Source organism: Macaca thibetana, chromosome 20 (genome assembly GCF_024542745.1).
Source record: "Macaca thibetana thibetana isolate TM-01 chromosome 20, ASM2454274v1, whole genome shotgun sequence".
NCBI classification, from domain to species: Eukaryota; Metazoa; Chordata; class Mammalia; order Primates; family Cercopithecidae; genus Macaca; species Macaca thibetana.
The window spans coordinates 28052960-28067724 of record NC_065597.1 but is presented as its reverse complement, the minus strand read 5'-3'; the positions used below and the strand labels follow the sequence as shown (position 1 = coordinate 28067724).

Here is a 14765-nt window from a genome sequence, read left to right as displayed (position 1 = left end):
TGAGGTCAGGAGTTCAAGACCAGCCTGGCCAACGTGGCGAAACCCCATTGCTACAAAAAACACAAAACTTAGCTGGGCATGGTGGCACATGTCTGTAGGCCCATTTACACAGGAGGCTGAGGTGGGAGTATCACTTGAGCCCAGGAATTCAAGACCAGCATGGGCAACACAGCGAAACCCCATCTATAGATAAAATAAATAAAAGTAGCTGGGCGTGGTGGCACATGCCTATGGTCCCAGGTACTCAGGAAGTTGAGGCAGGAGGATCACTTCATCCCCAGAGGTTGAGGCTGCAGTGAGCCCTGATCGTGCAACTGCACTCCAGCCTGGGCAACACAGTGAGACCCTGTCTCAAAAATATAAAAAAGAGTAATCATATAGACCTTTGATGATACATAAGTCCCTACATAAAACAGTGTTTTGTGTTACAAGGAACCTCGCGACATTAAATGGCCCTGGTTAAAATAGGCTCCCAATGGCACTGACTACTCTGTGGCCTCTAGAGCAGCAGGAGAATTGAGGGTTTGTGTTTGGCCTCTGTCCACTCAGTCAACAAGTATTATTGAACATCTACAGTGCACCAGGCATTGCTCCGGGTGAAAGAGACAAAGGCCTGGCCCTCAGGGAGCTTATGTGCTAGTCAGAGAGCAAAAAAGCAAGCAAAAGATATTATAGCCATCATCTGTACTATGAATAAAATATGTCACTAACAAGTCAGAGCTGTGCTGCCTACTGTGGTAGCTGCTGGCCACATGTGGCCCTTGAGCCCATAAATGTGGCTTGTTCAAGCTGTGACCTGCTCACCACACCAGATTTCAGACTTTGAGCAGAAAAGAGAATGTAAACTATCTCATTAATAATTTTTATATAGATTACATGTAGAAATAATAATATTTTGGATATATTGGTATTGGGTTAAATAGAATAATAGAATCTATTAACAAGAGATTCTTTCTTTTTTTCTTTTTTGAGGCTGAGTCTGGCTCTGTTGCTCAGGCTGGAGTGCAGTGGCACAATCTCGGCTCACTGCAACCTCCGCCTCCCAGGTTCAAGTGATTCTCCTGCCTCAGCCTCCTGAGTAGCTGGGATTACAGGTGCCCACCACCATGCCCAGCGATCTTTTTGTCTTTTTAGTAGAGATAGAGTTTCACTGTGTTGGTCAGGCTGGTCTCGAACTCCTGATCTCAAGTGATCCACCCACCTCGGCCTCCCAAAGTGCTGGGATTACAGGCATGAGCCACCGCACCCGGCCAATTAAAAAATAGATTATACTGCTAGATACCCTTACTTGTTTAATGTGGCTGCTAGATCTAAAATCACACATGTGGTACGTCTTGCATTTCTGCTGGACTGTGCTGGGTTAGGGAAGGTAGCTGGCAGCAAGGAGCACCTTCAGCCTGAGAAAGCAGGGAGGTCACTACGATCCGGAGGCCGTGGGGCCCAGCCCAGGGAAGAGGCAAACTCAGTGCTCTTCAAGGGCATGGACTTGGGCCATTCTATCCATCGCGACGCAGTGTGGTCCAGTGGGTGCACAGAGGCGGTGTGGAAGGAGCTGAGGGGGGGAGGGCTGCAGGGACTTGCAGGTCAAGTTACAGACTTGGGAATACATCCCAGGAGCAACTGGAGGGTTTAAACCTGGGGAATGCCATAAGCTCGATTTTGGAAAGATGCTGCACTCTGGCCACTGTGTGGAGAGCGGACTGGCATGCTAGCAAGAACAGACGCAGGACCACAGGTGGGAGGCGCAGCCTCACGGGGCCCCTCCGCTCTTGGCCGCTCCAGCTCACTTGGGAGGGTTCCCCGGAGGAGGGAGAGAGGATGTGAGACATGCTACTTCTTTCCCACAGCATAGATGACTTTGTTAATTCTACTTCCATTAAATTTCTGATTATGTAGAGTATCGCTTCCTTCCACAAGAGCAGACTCGTAAAGTGTTTTTTATTATCCAAATTGGGCCTTGGGATTCTAGGAGTGATGTTGTTCTGTGTAATGAAGTTCAACATAATCTGCCTCTCACTGAGTAGAGTGGGGAATCGACTAGTTTTACTTTATTAACGGATTTTCTATTTCCTTCCAACCACTGCAAATTAAGTTTTTTAAAAATTATGGGGAGGGAGTCTTAGGTTTGACAGTGACACACGGACACTGCTTTGGTCTCATTTCATTCTTTTACTTCATTCTCGATACTTACTATTCACTCAGAATGTGGTTCTCTTCCCTCATGAGGCTTCCACCCCTCCTTTCAGGGCCCCATTTTGTATCCCAGCGTCCTAGGTTCACCCGACATCCCCTAACTCAAGGATGTCAGCGTCACAGCGGCCGTCCACATGCACTGACTCTGGCATTTTCCATTTGTTCCACTGTTCCTAGATTCTCATTTTCCCCTAGCTCATTGGTCACTTTTGCCACTGAGTCATCTGCTTGTGAGTCACGTCTGGCTATGATGTAAAGGCCAGGAAAATGTCTCCAAACACACCTGGCACAGAAAAGGATGTCACTGAAGAAGATGGTCTGTCAGGCACATGCTTTCCTACATGGACTCAGCCATGAAGAGAAAAAAAAAATCCCCTTCTCTCTCCTTTCCTTCTTCTAATTTACCATCCCCATCAGCCTTGGCTAGAAACTACTCCTACAGAGCAATGCGTCCTGGCCATTCATTTCTGATATTTAGAGGCAGGAGAACATTTCTGGAATAAGGCCAGAAACCCTGCAAGAATGAAAGCAGGATTTTCTCAAGTCAGGTTCTTCCTACTGAGCGAGGCGGACCTCACACACACACTGCCGCGGCATCACTTTCCTTCTGGGAGCTATGACGATCCCGTGTTACACGGAGACCACCAAACTGTGCGTTAAATAAGGAAAGGTGGGAGCGGTCCCAGGGGAGGGGGGCTGGGCAGGTGTGACCACATGCAGTGTGGTGCCCTGGACTGGATCCTGGAACAGAAAGAGGACAGTACAGGCACACTGTGGCAGTCAAGCAAGGTCTATGGCGTAATATGTAAGCACAGCCAGGAGGGCTACTCCCTGCTCGTCCACCCCACAATCAAAGGCTCCCTCTGCAAGAGGGCAGATGGAGACGAGTGCAGAGGGCCAGAAGGCACCGGCACTCTTTCCCAGTACCAATCACTAAAAACATCCACAGTAGAAACGAACAGAGCATGGACACATGCTACAACAGTGACGAACTAAAAATGAATCTAGTTACAAGGCCACATACTGGACGATTCCATGTTTACGAAATGTCCAGAACAGGTGAATCCACGGAGACAAAAACTGGATTAGTGGTTGTCAGAGGCCAGACTGAGGAGGGGCAGAGACTGCAAATGCGAAAGGGGTCTCGTGGATGGGATGATGGAAATGTTCTGAAATTAGATTATGAGGAAGGCTGCACCACTCAGTAAAACTACTAAGAATCACTAAATTGTACAACTGAAATGGGAAAATGTGATGATATCTAGAACATGCTCAATAAGCTGTTAAAGAAACAAACAAAGAAGGAGGAAAGAAGCCTGTTTAAACACTCTACGCAGGCCAGCTGTGGTGGCTCACGCCTGTAATCCCAGTATTTTGGGAGGCCAGGGCGGGAGGATTGCTTGAGCCGAGAAGTGCAAGACCAGCCCAGGCAACATAGCAAGATCCCATCTCTTTCTTTTTTTTTTTTTTTTTTTTTTTTGAGACAGAGTCTTGCTCTGTTGCCCAGGCTGGAGTGCAGTGGCAGGATCTCGGTTCACTGCAAGCTCTGCCTCCTGGGTTCACACCATTCTCCTGCCTCAACCTCCCGAGTAGCTGGGACTACAGGCGCCTGCCACCACGCCTGGCTAATTTTTCCGTATTTTTTTAGTAAAGATGGGGTTTCACCGTGTTAGCCAGGATGGTCTCGATCTCCTAACCTTGTGATCTGCCCACCTTGACCTCCCAAAGTGCTGGCATTACAGCTGTGAGCCACCGCGCCCAGCCAAGATCCTATTTTTACTAAAAATAAAAAATAAAAATAAATTAGCCAGGCATAGTGGCACATGCCTGTAGTCCCAGCTACCTGGCAGGCTGAGGTGGAAGGATCACTCGAGCCTGGGAGGTCGAGGCTGCGGTGGTTGCACCACTGCCCTCCAGCCTGGACCACTGAGCAAGATCTCATCTCTAAAAACAAACAAACAAAAAACAAAACAACATCGTAAGCAAAGTGAGAGAAGATTCTGACACTAGAAGACTTGAGGTCAAAGCCTTCCTTTCACAGCCTGGGAGAGGAGGGTCCCCATGGAGCTGGGTGGAGACCAGGGCTTCCTAAACCACCAGCTTCCTGTGCCACCAGCATTTCTTCGTCACCTGCTCTGTGCTGGGCACTGGGCTAGGCCTGGGGAACGGAACGAGCAGGACAACACAGGACTTGCAGAGCCACTTCTGACCTGCTCAGAGAGGAACGGGCGGCGAAGAGGGCAAGAGAGGCTCCTGCCACGGGACGGGGGACAGACCCAGCACCGCTGTGGCCCTGCTCTGAGAACCGGGGGCTCCAGGAAGATGTCCTGGTGCCTGGGGCTTTGACAGCCAGGTGGAAATCAGAGGGCTGAGAGGAAGCAGGGTAGCTGACGGCTCAGCCTGGGGAAGGGGCAGAGGCAGGTGCACAGGTGTGAGGTGGGGCTTAGGGGCCCAGCGCCCTGCAGAGCACTTGTCTCTGGTGACAGGGGGTCTCAAAGGTGACCTGCACTCTGCCAGGAGAGGTGGCACAGGGGAGAGGCAAAGAAACCCAGGCCCAGAGATGGGCTGCCCTGGCCCACGTGCTGGCACTGCTCTTACACACTGTGTGATGGAGGCATGTTACTCCGCCTCTCTATACCTCAGTTTTCTCACCTGCGAAATGGGGATGGTAACCATGGCTACATTACACTGTTTTTGTGAGGGTTGAAGTGACAGCCCCATGAGGTACTGGGCACATAGCTGGGCGTGGACAGAGGAAACCCTAAAAATATGAGCCATAATAACAACCACACAATTTTTATACCTCAGCCACATAAGATAAACTGTGTCCGTCACATTCCTTCCTCTGTACTCGCCCTGGACATGGCAAACCCTACCCAGTGAAGTCTAAGGCACAAGACTATGAAAACCACTCCATAAATAAAGCACTTTCCCCACACTCTTGCCCCATATTTAACTGTACAGACTCATTTCTGCTAAGCACCTTCCTTCCCCAGATAAACTCCTTGGCAGGAGTACAGCCATCAGCTTTTTTTTTTTTTTTTTTTTTGGAGATGGAGTTTCCCTCTTGTCACCCAGGCTGGAGTGCAATGGTGCAGTTTACTGCAACCTCCACCTCCTGTGTTCAAGCGATTCTCCTGCCTCAGCCTCCTTAGTAGCTGGGCTTACAGGAACCCATAACCACGCCTGGTTAATTTTTGTATTTTTAGTAAGAGAGAGGGTTTCACCATGTTGGCCAAGCTGGTCTCGAACTCCTGACCTCCAGTGATCTACTTGCCTCAGCCTCCCAAAGTGCTGGGATTTCAGGCATCAGCCACCACGCCTAGTCTCATCAGCTCTTAACACGGGAAACAAGTCATCTGTCACAACAGATGGACTGTGGCGAGGTTGGAGGAAGGAAGGAGGGGAGGGATGGCGAGCATGACCCATGGGGTGAGAGGGATGAAGGTAATTGGGGACATTAAAAGGATATCAGATCTCTGGAAGGAGACACAAGAAATGGGCAGTAACGCCACTGGGGAGGGTAACTGGGAAGCGGCGGGGGCAGGGAGGGACAAACTATGACATCTTTCTGTATCATTTGAATTTGGTGCCACCTGCACGTATTACTTAGTCAAAAATAAAAATAAATAAAGACAGGGGCATATTGGGTATCTGGGTGACAGATCCAGGAATTGAGGCATCTCCAGCTGCAGGTGCCAGTCACCAGATAAGTCAGCTGGCACCAGTCCTGCTCTACCTTTCCCCACCCCTGCCCCCACCCCCAGCCCAAAGGGAGAAAAGTTGCTCTGTGAACTCCCTGAGGGCTCATCCTTGGTCAAATCTGAGACACAGAAGCCCACAGCTCTGGAGGCCTTGGTAAACAGCCCTTCCAAATTACACAAGGGAGGAGGCTTCTACATACGCCACCGCCTCTGGGAAGCATTGCCTAAGTGGGAGGGCATCGTATTCAGCCGCGCCATTTATTTCACTGCTGGACGCCCATGAGCTGTTCCTCCACTACAAGGACCAGTGTAGCAAAACGCAAAGGAAGGGAATCATCTCTCTGGGCTCCTACAGAGTGCATCGGAGAAACCCAGCATCCTGACCTGAAGCAGCAGTGGCGTCCCTGCCGGGAGGGGTAAAGAAGCTGTGGGCTCTGCAATCAGAAGTGAGGAGGTTCTCACTGTCAGGAGCTGCATGGCCTTGGGCAGGTCGCTGGATTGCTAGCCCTCTTCATGGTGAAGCATAATGGTCAGCACTTGACTCGCAAATCGTAAGGATCATGAATGCTGCTCGTAAAAACGTCCACATCCCCGTCATTATCCCTAAAAATAATCGAGCACCTCCTGCCAATTTTTCCCTTTAAAACGTCACTGCATCTTGATCCTGGAAGGCATTATGGATTGAATTTAGGCGCCCCCACCCCTGCAACCCTGGACCCAAAAGATATGTTGAGGTCCTAACCCAGGGAACCTGTGGACTTAATTGAAAATAGGGTCTCTGTGGGGCTGGGCACAGTGGTTCACATCTGCAATCCCAGCACTTTGGGAGGCCGAGGTGGGCGGATCACGAGGTCAGGAGATTGAGATCATCCTGGCTAACACGGTGAAACCCCATCTCTACTAAAAATACAAAAAATTAGCCAGGCGTGGTGGCAGGCGCCTGTAGTCCCAGCTACTCGGGAGGCTGAGGCAGGAGAATGGCGTGAACCTGGGAGGCGGAGCTTGCAGCGAGACGAGATCACACCACTGCACTCCAGCCTGGGCGACAGAGTGAGACATTGTCTCAAAAAGAAAAAAAAAAAGAAAGAAAAGAAAGGAAAAGAAAATAGGGTTTCTGTGGATGTAATTAGTCGAGTGGAGGTCATCCCACAACTTGGGAGGCCGAGGCAGGAGGATCACTTGAGGTCAGGAGTTCGAGACCAGCCTGGCCAATATGGTGAAACCCCATCTTTACCAAAAATACAAAAATTAGCCAGGCGTGGTGGCACGCACCTGTAATCCCAGCTACAGGGGAGGCTGAGGCACGCGAGGCGGTAGTTGCAGTGAGCTGAGATCATGCCTTGCACTCCAGCCCGGGCAACACAGACTCTGTCTCAAAAAAAGAGAAGGTCATAATGGAGTAGTGTGGAACCCAAGTCCAATCCGACTGGTGCCCTTTTAAGAGGAGAAGAGACACAGACCCACAGGAGAAGACATGAAGTGGAGACAGACACAAGGGGACAAGGAGGCCATGTGACCACAGGGGCTGACCCTAAGGTAACGCAGATGCCAGTGAGGGGACATCACGGATCACCGGCCACCAGCAGAAGCTGGGAGCAAGGCACAGAGTCTCTCTCTGAGTCCCCAAGAAGGAATCAGCCCTGCTGACACCTTCATTTTGGATTTGTGGTCTCCAGAACTGTGAGAATAAATTTCGGTTGCTTTAAGCCCCGATGTGTACTTCTTTGTGAGAGCAGTCCTGAGAGAAATAAAGGTGACCTGGCATTACTGTCTGTCTAGTGCCTGAATTCTCTTGCCCAATGGTCCACTAGCCAGGCTAGGTTTGACCGTCTCTAGTAAAAGCATTCTCCAATAAACGAGGTCATTTCTGATATTGTTATGAAGAAAATAAAACACTATAATATGACAGAGTGAGTGGACAGGGATCAGAGGAAAAAGAACATTATTCTGACTATTAGGAACGGTCTCACTAAGGATGTGATACTGCAGCAGTGATGGGAACAGCAGGAAGCTGGCCATGGAAAGAGGAGGAACAGCCCGTGCAAAAGCCCTGAGGCAGAGTCATTTTGGCACTCGCAAGGCACAGGAAGAAGGCAGGACCTTGGTGAGTGACAGCAGCAGTCGATGAAGCTGGAGAAACAGGCAGGGTCAGTCAGCACCTGCGCAGTTGCCCTAGTTGACCAAGGTCTTGGGAAGCTGCTAGAGACAGACACGATTTAACTCAGAGTTTTTAAACGACCACTCTTGCACAATCACGGTCTTAAAACTGAAGTCTGAGGTGCAGTGGTACAATCTCAGCTCATGGCAACCTCCACCTCTGGGTCTCAAGTGATCCTCCCACCCCAGCCTCCCTAGTAGCTGGGATTACAGGTTTGCACCACCACGCCTGCCTAATTTTTGTATATTTTTTGGTAGAGATGGGGTTTCGCCATGTTGCCCAGGCTGGTCTTGAACTCCTGGGCTCAGGTGATCCACCTGCCTTGGCCCCCACAAAGTGCTGGTATTCCAAGTGTAGCCACCACACCCAGCCAAGGCCAAGTCTTTCTATTACTTTTGTCCCTTGGTTCTTGGAACCCTGGGCTTAATAAATCACAGTTCCCAAGCTTCTCCAGGCTTACGTCTAATTCATTCACCACTGTAGCAGTTTCCAATGAATATGCTTATTTTTTTCTACACTGTTCATTACATGTGATGTCCAGAAAAGAACACAAATGTTCTAAGCATGGAGTAGACTGGGACTGTCCCCTGTTTCATTCCAGACCTATACTTCTGTTCATGTGCCCGGGGTTGCCTTGGCTTTCCATTGTTTTATACCACTGACTTGCCGAAACATTTATCGGCCAACCTCTCCCGAAGTCCTCTTTGTGATGCCCAGATTTAGACAGTGGGATTAAAACTTGTTCTTCCCTCAGAACAACTACGCCTTTTTGGGGGTTTTTTTGTTTTTTGTTTTTTTTGAGATGGAATCTTTCTTTGTCACCTAGGCTGGAGTGCAGTGGCGCAATCTCGGCTCACTGCAACCTCCACTTCCTGGGTTCAAGTGATTCTGCCTCAGCCAGGATGCCAGGATTACACGTACCCGCCACCATGCCCAGCTAATTTTGGTATTTTTTTTTTTTTTTTTTTTTTTTGAGACGGAGTCTCGCTCTGTCGCCCAGGCTGGAGTGCAGTGGCCGGATCTCAGCTCACTGCAAGCTCCGCCTCCCGGGTTCACACCATTCTCCTGCCTCAGCCTCCCGAGTAGCTGGGACTACAGGCGCCCGCCACCTCGCCCGGCTAGTTTTTTGTATTTTTTAGTAGAGACGGAGTTTCACCGGGTTAGCCAGGATGGTCTCGATCTCCTGACCTCATGATCCGCCCGTCTCGGCCTCCCAAAGTGCTGGGATTACAGGCTTGAGCCACCGCACCCGGCCCTAATTTTTGTATTTTTAGTAGAGACGGGTTTCACCATGTTGCCCAAGCTGGTCTTGAACTCCTGACCTCACGTGATCCACCTGCCTCAGCCTCCCAAAGTGCCGGAATTACAGGAAAACGACAGCCACCGCGCCCAGCCCTATGGCTTATTTTTAAGTGTCACCATAATGCATACAATGCCACATATAAAAAATGGTTTAGAATAAACAAAGTTACTTGGTCAGCTCCCTTGGTTTCACAACCACTGCATTTCTCTTTCGGGTGGAGGACAAGGAAAACGATTCTAGCAGGCTGCCCGAGAACTGCATGCTCTCTTGCCTCACACAGCTGAAGACACCTGGGCTATGTGGAAATACAGAGACTTAAGCAAAAGACGCTCTTTGAAATCATACTTCCTATTGGATTTCTCAAGGACGTCTAAATAAATCTGAGTCCACGCAGACTACCTCAAGCTTGGGGTGGGGGCAGGGGTGCTGCGGCGGATTCGGTAAGCCGGGCAGGTGGTGGAAGAAAAGGATGTTTTGCAAGCCTCTGAGGACCCCTCATGTGAGGCACAAGCCACCCGGATCTGCCCCACTTCCCATTCCACAGAGTGGTAAGGGCTGCTATATCCAGTGTCAGATGGCTGGCCTGATCACTTCACTGTGCCCACAGTAGCAAAGTGACCCTGTGCAAGTCACTCAGCCTCAGTTTCCTCATCTGTGACATGGGAATGGTAACAAACCCATCCTGATTGCCAAGCTTATAATGAAGATTAGCCACGAGTCTGCGTGGGAAAACCCTTGTGAAGTATGAAAGTGAGGGTTATTATGGACAATAGAGTTTTTTACTCCTGCTTTTGCATGTCTTTCCTGCTGCTGGTTGACTTCTCATGACTTTTTTAAAAAACTGCCCCAGGCTGCTTTTGGTGTTTTTTTTTAACCTGATTACTTTTGCTTTATGAGAGAAAGGAGGGAGAAGGTGGGAGGACAGAGAGGCAGGCAGCATGACTCATCCCACCCCAAACCCTTCCTGGGGACTGTCCTAAAAGATGCTCCTCAGAGCCACTGGGGCTACTATAAAGCAATTCACCTTTGAAGAAGCAGTTATTGTCATGAAAAGGGAGCCATAGCCAGTATCTATGGAAATCCTCCACTTTCTGGCATTCAGCAGCAAATTATTTAAGGCTTGTGATTTACTCCGTCACCAAGTGGCTTCTCATTGCCTTTGGCTGTTACATCTCAAATAACGCAAACCAACCTTCACACTAACTGACACGTCCCATACAAAAGGCAAACACGGCCAGAAACGTCAGAATGTAACACAGAGAGGCTAGTGATGATCTGATCGTGAAGGCTGCCTACATGTGAGTCCCACGCCATCTTCATCTCTTTAATGGAAAAAGAAAATCTCATGAGTCAACTTTTTCATTGCGAGCCAATCTCAATAGCCTTTCGTCCCGTGCTTCAAAGGCGTAAGCAGTCCTATTTCTGAACAAAGTGGAAATAAAAACAAGTGACAGCCAGAGACACTGAACAATGGAGAACATACACTTCCCAGGAGAAATGGGGGGAAGACAGGAAGGAACGCTCACATGCAATATAACCCACACCTTTTTCCTTTGCACGATTCTGTGTTAAGCATTTCTCTGCCCTGCTTTTAGGTTGAGGGAGGGGGTTGCCTCTAAGGAAATGAATCTGAAACATCAACATCAAGTCACAGCCTGGCTAAAGCAGCCTTGGCCCTGACAGCTGTCAGCCTGCCTCTAACACTGACTCACCACAGCCACTACCTCCACGTCAGGGGCGCCTCACCTGTGCCAGCTCAGAGGCTGTTCCTGCACAATCCGGAGGCTGGGACTCATGCCTGGCCCCTAACTAGAGAGGAAGAGGACCCAGCTGGTGCCCCTGCAAAGTCTTTTTTTTCCTCTTCCCCTTTTCATCTTCCCAAGTCTAATCAACCTGCAACCCAGGGAAGCACAAACCCAGGACAAGGGCAGGAATGGGGGGCACGCACCCAGCTCCAGAACACTCAATTCTGTCCTTTCCAAGATCCTCTAAACGTGTTCAATTCCACCTGATCCAGCGGTCCTAAACTGAGCTGCTAAAACCGCATTTCCATTGCTATGCTCTCTGCAATCCTCCCCTTTGCTCACGGGCCCATCAAGAGCAGAGGGAAGAGGCAGAATGGATAGGGCTGGCCACCCAGGCCAGGAAGCCCCTTTCTCTCACCCCACCCTGCTAGCCCCGGGAGCGGTGAGGCAGCAACTTCATCAACCCGCACACACGCACGATTCGCCAATGTCTTTACCCCCCGGGTCCCTGCACCCTCTCCCCAGAATGCCCTTGCAGGAGTCCGGGATTTCTTCTTCCCCCAAGACTGGGACACCAGCTCCATCCCAAAGCCACCTGCTGCCACCACCTGCCCCCGGTTTGGGGGCGCCTCCTCCCGGCAGCGGCCCGGGTTGCACTCATTCACCGGCGTCCGCACTGCCCCTCCGCCCATGGGCTCCCAGCGACCTTCCCCTATTCCCCTTGCCTTCCAGCAGGCGAGGAGCCTGCGGAGAACCGCGGCTTGAGCCCCCGGCCCGCGAGGCCCCGCCCCCGCCTACCCCGCGGACCCCTCCTCCCTCCTCGCGCCCCCCGCCCCACGGCGCTCCCAGCTGTCACCCCTCGCAGACCCCCGTCCCGGGTCCCCGCCGTCCCTCCCGGGTCATCCTTCCCCTCACGAGCCTGTCAGGCCGGCCTGAGGACGCCCCACCGCACCTCTCACCGCGGGCACACAGCGCAGGGAACCGGCGCCGTCGGACTCCGCGGCTGCGGCGACTGCGCCGCCCGCGAGCAGCCGGGTCCTTTCCCGATGCCGCGGCGCGAGCTGTCAGTCAACTGGACGTGCCCGCCTCCAGCCCCTTCTGCGCAGGCGAGAGACGGGTCGTGCCCTCCCCTCCCAGGAGGGGCGGCCCATGGTTGGTGTCACGTGACAGGGCGGAGCCTGCGGGGCCCGAGGCCTGCTCCGCTACGTGGGTGCGCGCCCGGGGATACCTGGATCCTTGCTTTCTCTGCCAAGAGGCTGGGTGTTCTCCGGCTCTGGGAGCAGTGGGTGGGGCAGGGCCGGTGCGTACAGGTGAGTGGGTTATTTCATGATTTTGTTGGGAGCATGAGAAGCGCCAGCAGGGATCTAGGAAATACCGTCTGATTCTAGTTGTTTCCTGGCCCTGGGTTTCCCTACCTTTAAAACAAGCGTGGCATTTACCCGCCCTATCCCCTAGTTACGGTGAAGGCATGACATTAACCAACATACCTTTAAAATTAGTCCAGCGAGGCTTTGAGCCGGAGCTAAAAATAATCATAATAAATAAATGATATAATTTTTTTTTTAAATTTTACAAAGAAAAATGTCCGGCGAGGATACATGGTATGGAAGAGCAATCGGAGGCCAATATATTTTTTAAAACGGGGCATCTTTGAGACTGGTAGATTCCATCTCAGTTGCTCCATAAATTCTAGGCCAGTCGGCATCTTTTCAGCAAATACAATAAACACAACGTTCAGGCCATTCAGTTTCTTCTATGTCTCCTCAATTAAAACAAAAAAAGTTGTTTAAATAGAAGTGCTGCCTTTGGACGCCTTTTTAGTTGTAGAGGAAGTATGGAAACATAAACTGACAGCCCCTCCCTAGTAATTTGGGGGTTGTGTCAAACTCGACTCCAGCACCTAGCAAAGTGGAGAATCTGGTTCTGGAGTATTAACTGACACCTCAAATTTTCTGAAGATGTTTGTACAACTACATTCCAGGGCTATAATGCTCCTTCTGGTAGCTCCTTAAATGATGTGATCAAGCCCTGTCTCTAAAGAAATGCAGTGATATCTGAAATAGGGCTGAATGTCAATTTTAGAAAACGGTGGGTTTTCTGAAATTGTGGGAGTTATGCAGGAGAAACAAGTTCTACCACTTAAGAGAAAAGATGACATGTGGATTGATGACCAAGTATCTGTCCCACACCCCAGGCAGAAGTGATAGTCCTTGGAAAGATGTAGACTTGAACTGTAGACTCCTTGGGAAAGTTTAAGGGAACACATGAAGAAAAAAGCTGGGAGCTGCAGTGCCCTGAGGATTATGGAGTCTTCAGCACCATAGCTCCTTCTGGTTCATTCCAGATTTGTTTGATCAACTGGGTGTGGCCACCAAGCATGTGAAGCTGGAACTCAGGGAGTCTCCAGCTTGGTGTGAATTCAGTTTGTGTCAAATACCCCTCATTCCTTGACATGGTTGCTACAGGTGAGTGGGTGCGCCTTTGGTCTCTGCAGGGTTCTGCCCTGAGTCCAGCAGAATGCAAGTGCCATGTTGTAGAATTCATGGGAATGGAGGAGGATGGATGCCGTGGGTGAAGAAACTCCTTCCCTGGGTCAGCAAGTGAACCTCTCACAAGGCACTGACTTGTGCCATCCTGACCTGCCCTTGCATTGCCAGCTGTTCGGGAGAATTGAAAAAAGGTGACTCATTTAGTCAGATTCTGTTTTAGGGGAATGTCATGCAGACCCTCTCCTGACTTCGTAGAAGGTTTTCTGACCTTGTCAAAAGGTTACAGAGAGGCAGATGACATGACCATTTTTTAAAAGAGGAAGAAAGTGAGTTCTGCAAACCACAGATCAGTGAACTTGCCATTGGGCCTGGAAAATCTTCAGGACAGATGACTTAACAAAAAAAATTTGTGACCTCTCCGAAGATGAAACACCAGTGACAAAGACCAAGTCACACTAGGTTAACCTTATTTCTTGCTGTGAAATGTATAAACTGGTAATTCAAGGAAATATGGTGGAAATATATATCTGGACTCAGAAGGTTTATTTCCCAGGATTCTTTCAGTTACTAGTGATGGAAACTCGATTCAAACTGGTTTTTAAAAGAGAGGGGGCCGGGTGTGGTGGCTCACGCCTGTAATCCCAGCACGTTGGGAGGCCGAGGCGGGCAGATCAAGAGGTCAAGAGATCGAGACTATCCTGGCCAACATGGTGAAACCTGGTCTCTACTAAAAATACAAAAATTAGCTGGGCGTGGTGGTGTGCATCTATAGTCCCAGCTGCTCGGGAGGCTGAGGCAGGAGAATCGCTTGAACCTGGGAGGCAGAGGTTGCAGTGAGGCGAGATCTCGCCATTGCACTCCAGCCTGATGACAGAATGAGACTCAGTCTCTGCCCCCCCAACCCGAAAAAAGAGGGAATATGTTGGCGGACATAACTAAAAGGCTCTGGGGTTAACTCAGCACGATCCAGGAGCACAAGTGATGTCATCAGAACTTGGTCTCTCCCGCTCTTCACTGCTCCTTTGAGTTGGCTTTAGTCTCAGATTAAGCTCCTTTTTTTTTTTTTTTTTTTTTTTTTTTAATGGTCTCACTGTGTCACCCAGGCTGGAGTGCAGTGACGCAATCTCAGCTCACTGCAACCTCCGCCTTCCAGATTCAAGCAATTCTCATGCC

At 50.3% G+C, this 14765-nt stretch overlaps 2 protein-coding genes across 3 annotated transcripts in view; one reads left to right on the top strand and one right to left on the bottom strand.

Moving 5' to 3' along the window:
* The window catches only part of KIAA0513 (KIAA0513 ortholog), a 68374-nt gene extending 56208 nt beyond the window's left edge, over positions 1-12166 (bottom strand). The window contains exon 1 of one of the 2 annotated variants that reach the window (XM_050773722.1): positions 12056-12166. The gene's annotated coding sequence lies outside the window, so the exon portion shown is untranslated. The remainder of the gene's footprint in view (positions 1-12055) is intronic. The other variant, XM_050773725.1, reaches the window with a different exon arrangement.
* Positions 1-14765, top strand: part of MEAK7 (MTOR associated protein, eak-7 homolog) — a 672801-nt gene that overhangs the window by 81347 nt on the left and 576689 nt on the right. The gene's annotated exons all lie outside the window — the stretch shown is intronic.